We start from the raw sequence: 12,627 nt of genomic DNA, 5'->3' as shown, positions 1-12,627 counted from the left end.
TTGGAGGCAAAGTAATGATCACAGGTTGAACCTCTTTCTCTTCGATTTTTAGTTGACCAATTGGGAGCTTAATGGTAATTGATTCAACATGATCCTTCTCTTCCTCAAGCCTATCCACTTCATCAAGATTAATCAATAGTGGTGTAATCATGGACACTATGCTTTTGTCAACTTCAATAGTATTCATTCCACCCCAACCGTCAGGCACGATATTTTCATCTTTGGATGCCCATGAAGGTGGTGTGTATTTGACACGGTAGTTATACCGGCCATTGTGTTGTCCCAGATAATCCACAATCTCGCCTTGTTTTCGTGCTTTGCGAACAAATCGTCTATCTCCTTAGCGAGCCTTTTTCTTCATTTTCTCATCTTGATCTTCTTTCTCCTCAAGACTTAATTCGTTGATTGGGATTTCATCTATGCCTCCCCATCCATCAGGCACAATAGTTTCGTTTTTAAAAACCCAGGATGGAGGTGTGTACTTAACACGGAAGTTGTATTTTCCACTGTCTTGACCAAGGAGGTTTACAGTGTCACCTTACTTAAGCGATGTTTGGGTAAATCGCCTTTCACCCCGCCGAACCCTTTCTTTTTGCTCTTCAAATTGATCCATTTCATCACCGAATGGAGTCTCATTTTGTCTGCTAAGCTCATCGTCCATGCCACCCCAACCATCGGGCACAATCACTTCACTTTTAAAAGCCCACGGTGGTGGAGTATACTTTACTTGGAAGTTGTATTTGCCAGAATCTTCTCCCAAGTTGTCTATAATTTCCCCTTTTAAGAATGCTTCACGACGAAAGCGAGCATCTCCCTGTCGAGTAGTCTTTAATTTGGCCTCATATTCATCTTCATCATCAGGCCTTATTATTTATGCTTCAGTAAGGACAATATTGTGCTCAGGAAGGGGGTTCTGATGCACATTTGGTTCTGGCTCTTGAAAACTTAATATCTTCTTGTCTATAAGTTACTGAACTTTGTATTTCAAGACTATACAATTGTCCACATCGTGTCCTCTTTCTCCCATGTGATATGTGCAAGTCTTTGAGTCATCGTATCAGGGGAACCTTGTAGGATTGTCTCTTGGCACTTCTTTGGCCACCAAATGTCTTTCTAATAGCATCGGTAATAACTTTGACAGAGGTCGTGGCAACGGAGTGAATTATCTGACGGACCTTTTCGTTGGCTTAAACTATTTTGGATTTCTCCAAGGGACGTTAGACTGTTTTGGGAACGAAGCCTGATTAACATTGGGGCTAGACACCATAGCCACGTTGCGCACATGTTCTTTATCCTTCTTCCCAAGATAAGGTCTTCACGTTGTCATTTCTTGAGATTTCTCTTCTTTCAACAACCATTCAACTCTTTCACCGTCCTTCATCAACATGGTGAACCTTTGAAGCTCATATCCTTGGCTTGCAAGGCATTCTTCAATTTTGGCTAATCTTTTGGCCTCCTCTTCATCTTTAGATGTCTTTTTGACCCGAATGTCTTCTTTCAGATCCATTATTTCAAGTGCACCTTTTGGATTTGAGACAGTAGGATAGGATCCCTTCGCAATTATAATGAAGGCTTTCATTTCTGCCATCATGGCGGCCATTTGCGCCATCTGGTTCTCCACTTCAGCTATTCGAGTGCGAGTTTCTTCCTCGGCCATTTTAATTTGTAAATGGGTTCGGGGTCTTTTACCTTCCGTTGCTAGAAAACCTGCTTCATGAAAACCATCGGGATATTAGAATTGGTGAAATGAATATGAAAACCCACATTCTTTTAATTGTATGGTTTCCTGTGATTAACAAGGATAAGAACTTTTACACAAGCCTTAGCCTTGCATAAAACTTCTCATCAATGCTTTTCTCAAGGAATCATACCATTCAAAGAATTGTAATCCATGGTGATCCTTCTTTTTAATCATGTCTTTGAATTTATCCAAACGGATTTTCAAAAATGAGTATTTCATATAAAATCTAAGATTGCTTTACAAAATGATTTTAGACTCGAATGGAAATTCTAAATCATCCAAGTCTAGGCTTCTTGCTAACTAAGGTAGCTTCCGCCCCGTGGTAATCCTTCCATTCTTTGATTTGAGATTCCCATTCTTCGACATCGATCACGACTTCTTCGGGGATGTAAGGCTCAACTCCAGGCACATGTGGGACAATGTATTCTGGGACATACTCCTCCTCGGGATCCGTTATAATGCTCAATGGAACGTATGGCTCCACATCAATTGGTCGTTTACTTTCCATCCACTTGATGTATTCCTTGGATGCCATATAAATCTCCATGTCTCCTTCCAAGTTCTTTGGCCATTCCACTACTTGTGAAGGTGAACTATCCAAAGAAAGGATAATTTTGTGAACCTTGGCTTGAAGGTCTTTCTTCTCTTCTTCGGGTATAATTCCATTTGGGATGTCAAAGGCAAACTCCTCAGGGTTCCATGCCGGTGGGACTTGTTGAAGCATCCCAAATTGTCTTACAACTCTCAAGGGATAATAGGCGGCTCCCCTATTCAGCTCGAGTAATGGTATCGCGTTCCCTTCTTGGCTTGTAATCCTTGCCTTGCTAATCTTTGGCCAACTGATCCGCCATTGGATTTGATTAGGAGTTAATGCTATAATGAAATTGGCCCAATCTAAGAAAGATTGTTTGGGCAATTTATGTTGAATACGAAGGTATCGTTCTATGGGATTTATCGTTGGGCAAATCTCATGAATACTCATGGAATGACACCATGGTCAAATATGTGAGATGAACCATAGAGATATGAGACCCGTAGAAGCTTGAAAGATTCCCTTCCCATGATTTTGGTATGTGTTTAAGGAGATGACGGTTTGGGCAAGAAGCATATTAGAAAAATCCCATTTAAGACATGCTTGTCTTGTGATCACAGCCATTAAAGGGTCTAATCCCGTTCTAAACATGGGGAATAGAATAAAGCCGAAGAAAGCTAGAATGACAACCCAAGCCGAAGTGTTTCCCATTTCCCTAAGAAGTTTGGAAAAATTGGCTATTAGAAAGGATAATGGAAATCTACCCGTGTTTGATTTGATTAACTTTTTGATTTTGGAAGTTTTGAGGTTAAGGAATTCTGCAAGAATGCTTATGGGATTAAGTCCAACGGGTGGCTCTATGGCCCTAGGCTTGGAATCAATTCCAATGGCGGCTTGATATTCTTTCAAAGTCGGTGTCAATTCATACTCTCCAAATTGGAAAGTGGCGGTGGAAACTTCCCAAAAATGCGCCAATGCTTGGATCAAACTGACTTGATGTTCCACATGGATCAAGTCTAGAAGATATCCCAACCTTTCTTGGACATAAACTTAGTTATCTTTTGTCATGTCCTTCCACCAAGCCATGAGCTCTTTTCGTGGAATGGGAACCACTTGGATGTCTAGTTTTCCCATCGAACCTAATTATGCAAAAAAGTTCATTATTAATCACCATGGATTACACATCAATTTTAAATGCTCCCATTTTAATTATATGTCCTTTTATGGAAAAAATGGAGGTAAAGTACATTTGCATACTTATGACGTAATACAAATGCCACTTCTAATCCATTTATGTCTTAAAAGAGCATATACTTGAAAACGTGAATGAAACCAATGTTTAATGCAAATGCCTTTCGTCATGCTCAATTTTGACCATAAAGTCCTATCCTATGGTTTACAACTTCGAATACATCGAAAATAGACTTTCGGCAAATGGGATCGTACGCGTCACATCTTGGGCACTCAATCTACTTGAATTACCTTGAAAATCACCATGGACCTATACATTCCATCTAGAAATGAAAAATATGACCAAATGGAGCATGTCACCCTATTAATTTATTCTAGTATAAAAAGGCATTTTGATCAAACATTGATTGTTATTTGGGCATTTTTTTAACAAAATTGTACCAACTAACTTTGCATAATTGAAAAGATGAAAGAAGTGGAACGACACTTACTTACCGACATATTTTTGCTTGGTTTTAGGTATACCAACCACAAAGACAAACATATGCAACAAGTGAGGTTTTGACACCTAAAAGGGTGGGATATACTAAAGGCTCAAGGTCACCACCTTAATGGACAAGGGATTCCATTCCAATAGGCAATCGGCCTAAAGTAATGGAATATTATTCCATCCCGGTGATCGGTAATGTATTTAAATGATCCCATGAGCAATCGGCTCACAGTTTCGCCTAAACACATACCTCCTAAGGGTGATCCTAAATGTAGCCGGGGTTGGGCCACGGGTGGTGTGTACGAAAAGTGTAGTGCTAAAGCAATTTAAAGGCAAGCACAACAATTTATAACCAAACAGCACTTCTAAAATTTGATGGAATCACATTCAATCTTAACACCATCCTGCAAAACAAAGGTATGCACAGACTACACCCCTTATACCTCCCATCTGCATCACCATTTAACACATCATTAGTGGAACGTACCTGGGATCCTTGCGAGCACAAACACATGCATATCGTTCTATTTTAGGCTTAAGTCCACTTAGAAACCCAAGAATCCCCAGCGGAGTCGCCAAACCTATCGCGCCACGCTCTCGCGTGCTAGATGGAGGTATTTTTCTACACGGGTCTCTCCCAGACCATACCTTACGTGACAGCGGGGTAAATTTGATCTAAATTTAAACTTAGAGTCGCCACTAGTCATTTATGGTAGGTTGACTAGAAACCTAATCGAGGTATGGGAGAAGTACCACGATCCTACGAGCCAGAGATTCCGGATAAGGGACTTGGTTACATTAACGATCCCAAATTGAGACCATTAACGCCCTTTCGGTACCTAAGAACGATATGGCATGTCTAACGTGTCACACGGATTCCTAAGGTCAATTCACTAATCTAATCATGAACAAACAATTAAGCACGCAAAAATTAAATGCGCAAACAATGTCAAATCAATCATAGCAACCCTAATTTGGCCACTAAAAATGAAAATCAAGCAAAATACCCAAACCCTAATGAAGCCCTAGAGGCTTATGCATTTAATGGTGCCATTTTTTGGGTTTAGGGTTTTTTAGGGGTTTTAACCCTTAAATTTGGAATTTTCCAAAAAAATGCCACTTAGGCATTTTCGAAAATTCAAAATTCACTTCTTATGACTGGCCACAATGATTTTGGACCTTTTTGTGAATTTTCAAATTTTTTGAATTTTTGAATTTTTTATTTTTATTTTATTTTTATTTTTTTTGGAAAAATTTTTAAACCGAGAATTGATTTTTTATGATTTTTTGAAAATTTTTATGAATTTTCCAATTTTTTTAATTCTTTAATTTTCTGAATTTTTATATATTTTTTATATTTTCTGAATTTTCTGAAATTTTATGAATTTTCTGAAATTTTTTTGAATTTTTCCGAATTTTTTAATTTTTTATGAATTTTCTGAAATGTTTTGAATTTTTATGAATTTTTTTTAATTTTATGAAATTTTTTTTAATTTTTCCGAATTTTTTTAATATTTTTTCTGAATTTTCTGAAATTTTGAATTTTTATGAATTTTTTAATTTTTATTTATTTATTTATTTTTTGAATTTTTCCGCCGGGAAAAACGAACCGGACCGGCCCGGTTCGACCCGGTTCGGCCTGACCGAACAGGGCGTCGCCGGCGCCGGTCACCTCCTCCAGCGGGCACGGCATGCCCAAAACAGCGCCGTTTTGACCCTTTTTCATTGTGGCATTTTGGCAAACAGTTGGTGTGCATGATTCCACGTTTCAAGTTTTCAAGGCCGCGACTTCGGATTGAAATCCAGCGACCTTCCGGTGGTGTTCCGGAGTTGATTTTTAGTTCTGGATATTCTCCATGTTACCAGATATTGAACTAGACCAACTGGAACTCCGCCGGACCTCTGCCGACCGGCGAGAACCGAGTTCAAAAACATTAACCAAGACTAGCCAAAATCAATATTTCCAGAACTTAGATCCCTAATCTACACCGCCCTAGCCGTCTCTCTTGTTCAAAATAGCATCAAGACATCAAATAAGGTAAGAGAAAGACTGACTTGTGTGACCTATGGTCACGGCGACACTCCGACGAGGCAAAAACAGCTCCGGCGAGGGGATTCTCATATGTGGCCGACTCGGTTTGATGCGTTTTCAGTCATTCAAATGCAATCAAACAAGCAAAACATGATTAAAAACTAGTAATGAACATCAAAATACCAAGATTCGTCAATAAAATCACTCAAACATTAACATTGAAAACAAAATCAAATTCTGGAAAATTTTTGATAAAACTGATCGTGAACGATTTTTTACCTGCTTCGTCCAACGATTAAAATTGTTGAGGTAATCCACGCATGCAGTCTCGTTCCTCGACACTTGGTCTTCAATTCGGTGGCCGCAGCTTGGCCGGAACAGGTCAGAATAGCCGGAAAACGCCTGGTTTCAGGCCTTCCCGATCAGCCTCCTCCTGGTTCACTCGAGGAGGAAATCCTCCCAAAACGATCGATTCGCCGGTGCCGTTCAATCAACCGGCGCCGATCACTCGACTTGGGGGATCTCTACTCCTTTCTCTCTCTAGATTTTAAGTGTTTTCTCTCTATTTCTCTCTCCTCCTTCTCTTTGGAAATTCGTCGAACAGGTTCCCTCTTCTCCGGTCAGTTTTTTTTCATTTTTGTTAATCGATTTCGTGCTCAAAATCGGTTGGAACCGAATTCCAATCGGTTGGGGTCGTTAACCGGTGCCAACTGGACATTTTCCAGCTGGAAAAATCAATCATAACGTGCTCAAATAACTGGAAATGATTGACGAAGTCGTGGGTTTGAGTTGGCTTTTCTGGGTTTAGTTTGGTCTGGGCAAAGTCGGGTAAGGAAGATGAACTGTTCGGGTCGGGTCGGGTTGACCCGTCCGACCCGGCAGTTCCGGTTTTAACTAAACACCCAAATTGGACTCAATTTTGACCAATTTTTTTCAAATTAAACCCCAAAATTGGATTCCCCATCATATTCTGAACCCAAAGATATAATTTTCCCCAATTTTTATTGTAATTGAGCCCAAGAATTTCTCATTTTTGTACTCGGGTTAATAGGATTTTGTTCAATTTAATGTCCTAATGACCTGATTAGGCAAAATTGATGTGAAAATTGAATTACCCACATCTGATTAACCCTAGAAATGATGGTCTCACATTTCAAAATTTTCATATTGGGCACGATTCCCAATTTGGGTTCAAAATTCTTAATTTTCAATCAAATTTTGGGGATTTTTTATTTTTATGTCAAATTGTGCAATTGGACCAACCATTATGCAATTCAAGGTCCCAGAATCAATTGTTGTGAAGACACTATGATTTAAAAATGACTAGAAAAAATTTAATTTCATTTTTGGTTCAATTTGGGTTTAATTTTCCCCAATTTTGGGAAAAACATATACCTGATTGAGATTTTCAAAATTGACAATGTATTTATGAAATTTGATTTAAAATAAGACTAATGACTATTTTTATGGAATTTTCTGATTCCATTTACTATTTTTCTTGATTTTCTTGCTTATTTTAACTAAAAGAAATTAAGAGAAAATGCAGAAAAATGCTAAAAAATTATTTTTTGGCTTAGAAATAGATTTCTAGGCTTGGCCAAGATCCCTAGACCTAATTTTGAAATTTTTGAAAATATGACAAAAATGAGCTAAAAATTAAGTGTCAACATCTCCGGGACGTGTACTTCATTGAGAAGCTTTATAAGTACCATTTTGTGGCTTTCTGAAGTCTTGAAGAGATCCAATAGAGAAATCTGTGCTGGCATCTTTCTTAGCTGTTCAATTATCTCAAATTCACTCGTCTTCATGACTGAAAGCAATTGTTTGACATCTTCTTCGGTTACTCCTTTCTTTTTCGTGCTCACCTTCTTTCGGGACATAGCATCTCCCTAATCGGGTTATGGCATCAACTTCTTTAGGAGAGTAATCCCAAGGTACACGCCTAGTATCAAACTTTTCTTTTGGAGGGAGAGTGATGATCACAGGCTATGTTTCTTCTCCTTCAATCCTTAGTTGATCAATGGGAAGTTGGATAGTGATTGGTTCGACAGAACCTTCTTCCTCCTTATATTTATCTACCTCATCAAGCTTGATCAGAAATGGTGTAATCATGGATACCATGCTTCTATTGGCTTTGTCAGCATCCATTCCACCCTAGCCATCAGGTGTAATCATCTCATTCTTGAATGCCCACGGAGGGGGTGTATATTTGACACGGTAATTATACCGGCCACTATCTTGACCCAGGAAATCAATAACTTCACCTTGTCTATGTACTTTGCGGGCAAATCGCCTATCACCTTGGCGAGTCTTTTTCTTCTTTTTCTCTTCTCGATCTTCATTCTCTTCGAGATTTAGTTGGCTGATCGGGACCTCATCGATGCCACCCCATCCATCAGTTACAATGTCTTCATTTTTAAATGCCCATGGTGGTGGAGTATATTTGACACGGTAATTGTATCTACCGCTGTCTTGACCGAGTAAGTCTACGGTTTCGCCTTCCCTGGATAATTTCTGGGTGAAACGCCTTTCACCCTATTGGACTTTTTCTTTCTCCTTTTCATCCTCATCTGTTTCATCTTGAAGCATTTCCTTCTTAGACGGAGCTTTCTCCTTAGGACCAATTTCGTCATCCATACCACCTCAGCCATCAGGCACAATTACTTCATTTTTAAATGCCTATGGCGGTGGGGTATATTTCACTTGGAAGTTATACCTTCCGGAAACTTTTCTCAAGTTATCTACAATCTCGCCTTTTAAGAGCACTTCTTGACAAAAGCGGGCATCTCCTAATCGATAAGCTTTAATCTTGACTTCATATTCATCTTCATCGTCAGACTTGATCATTGTTTCTTTGTCTTTGATCATGTTTACTGTATTGTGCTCAAGAAGAGGATTTTGATGTACATTTGGCTCAAGCTCTTGGAAGTTCAATATCTTCTTGTCAATGAGCTATTGAACCTTGTACTTTAGAGTGGGACAACTATCTACATCATGTCCCCTGTCTTCCATGTGATAGGTGCAAGTTTTTGATTCATAGTACCAAGGAAATTTTGTAGGATTGTCCCTTGGTACCTCTTTGGCCACCAAATGCCTTTCTAGGAGCATTGGTAATAGTTTTGACAGAGGTCGGGGCAACGGTGTGTATTGCCTCATGAGCCTTTTCTTTGGCTCGAACTGCCTTGAATTTTTCCAAGCGACATTTGATTGCTTTGAAAATGATGCTTGATGAGTATTTAGGCTAGACACCATAGTCACTTCTCGGATGGGTTCTTTGTCTTTTCTCCCGGGGTAAGGCCTTCGTGTTGCTGTTTCTTGAGCCTTCTTCTCTTTCAATCCCCATTCAATTCTCTTGCTTACCTTTACCAACATGGTGAATGTTTGACAGCCTGATATAAAAAGCTTATCATAGTACTCAATTGACAATGATTTTAGAAAGAGTTCAATGAGTTCATCTTCACTTATAGCAGGCTTTACTTGTGAAGCAACAACTTTCCATCTCTGAGCATAGGCTCTAAACCCTTCATTCTTCAAATCAAGATCCACAAAATCAAGTTCCCAAGTGGAACTATACCCGAAGAGGAGAAGAATAGTCTTCAAATCAAGATCCACAAAATCATTCTATCTTTGGACAACTTACTAGAACAAGTAATTGAGTGGTCTAAAAGCTTAGAAGGTGATATGAAGATTTACATGGCATCCAAAGAATACATCAAATGGATAGAAAGCAAACGTCCAATTGATGTGGAGCCGTATGTCCCGTTGAGTGTTGTATCAGATATTGAGGAAGAGTATGTTCCAGAATATATTGTTCCAAACACGTCTGGAGTGGAGTCCTATATCCCTGAAGAGGTCGTGATAGATGTTGATGAATAGGAATCTCGCATCAAGGAATGTGAGGAATACCAAAAGGTGGAAGCTACCTTAGCTAGCAAGAAGCCTAGAATTGGATGATTTAAATTCTCATTTGAGTTTAAGATCATGATGTTAAACAATTTCAAGTTTTATGTGCAATGATGAATTGATTACTTTCTAAACGTATATGGTCAAGTGCAAAACATGATTTCAAAACGTAAAAGAATCATCATGAATTACAATTCTTTGAATTGTATGTTTGCTTGAGAAGGACATTGATGAGAAGTTTTATACAAGGTTAAGGCTTGTATGAAAGTTCTTATTCTTGTTAATCACAAGAAAAACCATACAATTGAAAGAATGTAGGTTTTCATGATTGTTTCATCATGCTAACATCTTGTCTTTTCATAAAGTAGGTAGAATAGCAACGGAAGAAAGAAGAACCCGGATCTGAACTGGTTCATAGACAAAAATGGCGGAAGAAGAAACGCGTACTCGACTAGCTGAAGTCGAGAACCAAATGACCCAAATGGCTGCCATGATGGCGGAAATGAAAGATTTCATCATTGCTTTCAGAGGATCTTATCCTACCATTCCTAATACTAGAACTTCAAATTCTACATAAACTCTAATTGAAGAACCAATTAGAAGTAAAAAGCCAGTCCAAGAAAATCCTCCAAAAGCTACCACTGAAGTAGTAAATTTAGAAGAAAAGGATCTAGCTAAGAAGACATCCAAAGTGAAGGATGAGGAAGAGTTCAAAAGATTTGCCAAAATTGAATAATGTTTGGCAAGTCAGGGATATGAACTGAAAAGGTTCGATAAATTCTCACTGTATGCAAAAGTAGTTGTTCCGAAAAATTATAAGGAACCAGAGTTCGTGAGTAAGTATGATGGAACTGGCTATCCCAAAAGCCATTTGAAGTATTATCTCCGCAAGATGGCGAGGTATTCAGACAGCACGCCACTTCTTATTAGCACGTTTCAAGACAGCTTGAGAGGAGCGGCCCTGGCATGGTACACTGTACTTGACATAGAAGATTTCACAGAATGGGATCATTTAGCTAGAGAATTCTTCCGCCAATACAAATTCAATGTTGAAGTACTCCCAACTAGGGAGGATCTCATCAGAACGGAGAAACGAAAAAATGAAGGGTTTCGAGCTTATGTCCAGAGATGGAAAGCTGTCGCTTCCCAAGTAAATCCTGCCATAACCGAGGATGAGCTTATTGAGCTCTTTTTGAAATCATTGCCAATTGAATATTACCATAAGCTACATGTGTCGGGCTGTCAAACATTTACCGTGCTGGTAAAGGTGGGTGAAAGGATTGAGTAGGGATTGAAAGAGAAGAAAGTCCGAGAAACAATAACACGGAGACCTTATCCTGAGAGGAAATACAAAGAGCCTGTTCGTGAGGTAGCTATGGTGTCAAGCCCGAACATCCATCAGACGCCATTTCCAAAGTAATCCAACACCGCCCGGAAGAACTCAAGACAGTTTGAGCCAAAGAAAAGACCTATAAGGCAATTCATACCTTTGTCGCGACCCCCGTCAAAGTTATTATTGATGCTTCTAGAAAGGCATTTGGTGGCGAAAGAGGTGTCAAGAGACAATCCTGCAAGGTTTCCTTGGTATGATGAATCGAAAACCTGTGCGTACCATATGGGAGAAATGGGACATGACGTAGATAATTGTCCAACTCTAAAATACAAGGTTTAACAGCTTATTGAAAAGAAGATACTTAGCTTTCAAGAGCCCAAGCCAAATGTACATCAGAACCCTCTTCTTGAACATAATGTGGTAAACATGATCCGGAGTGAAGAAGAAATAATTAGGTCTGATGATGAGGATGAATATGAAGCCAAGTTGAAAGCTTCTCGACTAGGGGATGCCCGTTTTCATCATGAAGCACTTCTAAAAGGTGAAATTGTAGACAACTTGGAAGAAGACTCTGGTAAGTATAGCTTCCAAGTGAAATATATCCCACCACCATGGGTATTCAAGAATGAAGTAATTGTGCCTGATGATTGGGGCGATATGGATGATAAGCTGAATCCTGAGAATAAAATTCCGTTCGAAAATGAAATGGATCAATATGAAAAAGAGAAGGAAAGGATCTGTCAGGGTGAACAACGTTTTACCTAAGAATCACTCAAGTAAGGTGAAACTGTGGACCTACTTGGTTAGGACAGTGGCAAGTATAATTACTGCGTCAAATACACTCCACCTCCATGGGCATTTAAAAATGAGGTTATCGTGCCTGACAGATGGGGCGGCATGGACGAGGTTTCAATTAACAAATTAAGTCTCAAAGAAAAGGAAGATCGAGAGGAGAAAAGGAAGAAAAAGACTCGCCGAGGCGATAGGCGGTTCATTCGCAAAGCACAAAAACAAGGCGAAGTTGTGGACTTCTTGGGTCATGATAGTGGCCGGTACAATTACCGTGTCAAATACACACCCCCTCCTTGGGCTTTTAAAAACTAAATAATCACACCTGATGGTTGGGGTGGAATGGATGCCGATGAAGCCAACAGAAGTATAGTGTCCATGGTCATACCATTTCTAATCAAACTTGATGAAATGGATAAATATGAGGAAGAAAAAGGTCATGTTGAACCAATTACCATTCAACTTCCAATTGATCAGCTAATGATCGAGGAAAAGGAGACACATCTGGTGATCATTACTTTGCCTCCAAAAGAAAATTTTGACAGTAAGTGCATACTCTGGGATTACGCACCTAAAGAAGTAGATGCCATAACTTGATCGGGAAGGTGCTACATCC

Source organism: Syzygium oleosum, unplaced genomic scaffold (genome assembly GCF_021117445.2).
Source record: "Syzygium oleosum isolate NSW1041296 unplaced genomic scaffold, Sole_v2.1 Sole_v2.45, whole genome shotgun sequence".
In the NCBI taxonomy this organism is placed as follows: domain Eukaryota; kingdom Viridiplantae; phylum Streptophyta; class Magnoliopsida; order Myrtales; family Myrtaceae; genus Syzygium; species Syzygium oleosum.
This window is presented reverse-complemented; position numbering follows the sequence as displayed.